The sequence below is a fragment of the Rhagoletis pomonella genome, unplaced genomic scaffold, assembly GCF_013731165.1.
Source record: "Rhagoletis pomonella isolate Grant_MI unplaced genomic scaffold, Rhpom_1.0 Rhpom_scaffold_00011, whole genome shotgun sequence".
In the NCBI taxonomy this organism is placed as follows: domain Eukaryota; kingdom Metazoa; phylum Arthropoda; class Insecta; order Diptera; family Tephritidae; genus Rhagoletis; species Rhagoletis pomonella.
Genome location: NW_023458565.1, coordinates 19857481 through 19859039, shown reverse-complemented (window position 1 = coordinate 19859039; position 1559 = coordinate 19857481). Strand labels below are relative to the sequence as shown.

Below are 1559 nucleotides of genomic sequence, written 5' to 3'. Positions count from 1 at the left end.
AAAATAAAGTAAAATAAAATAAAATAAAATAAAATAAAACAGTTAAAACAAACTTTAATATTAGATATATAAATTTTATTTTATTTCAATTTATTTAATTTTTCTATTTTATTTTATTGTACTTTATTTCATCTTATTTAATTTAATTAATTTTATTATTTTTTATTTTATTTCAAATGAATTTTATTTTTATTTATTTTGCTACATTTCCTTACATTTTGGTTTTCTAAATCATTAATTTACCTTAGTTAAATTTTATTTACTTTTTTCTATTTAATGTTTTGATAATTTTCTAAAAATTTTTTTTTTTTTTTACTTGATTTATTTCCTATTTTTTATTTTTTATTTTTGTTTATATTTAATTCGCGTTAGATTGGCAGAGCACTCTGAAATTCTAGTCGTCGGGCATGCATTCATCTCACCATATTCTGCATAAGAGTTGATGCATGCACCTTAGCGGCACCACGTCGCCGTACTAGAATAGCCCGGCTGGTACGCAGTCAGCTCCAGCAGCAGGACTCACGTATTTTGGCCTCTCTTCTTATTGAGGCAAATACATCTCGCTTCCCTCTTCTGTCAGAGCTCGCGTTGCGCCCGGTAGCAGCGTGGCCCTGCAGGCGGCATCTTTTTTCTTTGCAGCCTCTTGACACTCCTCATCGTACCAGTTGTTCTTTTGGGCTCGCTGTAATCCGATTACTTCTTCGGCGGCGATACTTAATGAACGGTAAATGTGGTTCAACTGCTCACATATGTCGGTTTGTTGAAGAGTGCTCTCTGAGAGCAGGTGTGAGAGTCGAGTAGCGAATGCATTGGCCGTTTGTTGTGACTGCAGCTTTTCAACATTAAGCTTTCCTTGTCATGTAGGGCGCACATTTTTTGCTGCACAGAGGCGGGTGCGTATCTTGGCTGCAACAAGATAGTGGTCCGATTCGACGTTTGACCCTCAAAGCGTACGTACGTCTAAAACACTGGAAGCGTGGCTTCCTTTCTAACACAACATGGCCGATCTTGTTTTTCGATCTGGAGACGGTGATGTAGCTTAATGGCTATTTTTATGCTTGATTTTAGTCTTACATAATATCACATTTCGGTCCCCGGCGAAGTCGACCAGCCTCAGTCCGTTCTCGGACGGTTCTTTGTGGAAGCTAAATTTTCCGACAAGTAGCTTTTTAAATTTGTAAAACACATTTTGTGCGAACCAAATTTGTATTTAAAGGGCAGATAAATTTTAAGCGATATTTCAGAAACCGGCCTGTACGTATGAGGGTTGTCCGAAATATATAGACATTTAAATATTTATGTTTCACCTCTTTATTTGGTTCTACGTACAAAATATGGGCCTCCACGAAAATATCAAAATTTAAAAAAAATTTTAGCAGTCGCTACCAGAGTTTGAAAAAATTTTATTTTTCTTTAAAAAATTGCAAAAACTCGAGAAAATGTTTGACTTTCAATCTGATAAGTTTGGAATTTTATTGAAACCTATTTATATGAAAACATAAACTCGCAGAGTTATAGCTAGTAAAAATTTTTGTCGAATTTTTTCGATAAAAAAAAAA

At 34.4% G+C, this 1559-nt stretch overlaps 1 long non-coding RNA gene across 1 annotated transcript in view; it reads left to right on the top strand.

The window, feature by feature from the left end:
- LOC118746779 overlaps positions 1-1559 on the top strand; it is a 4322-nt gene that overhangs the window by 614 nt on the left and 2149 nt on the right. The window lies entirely within an intron of this gene.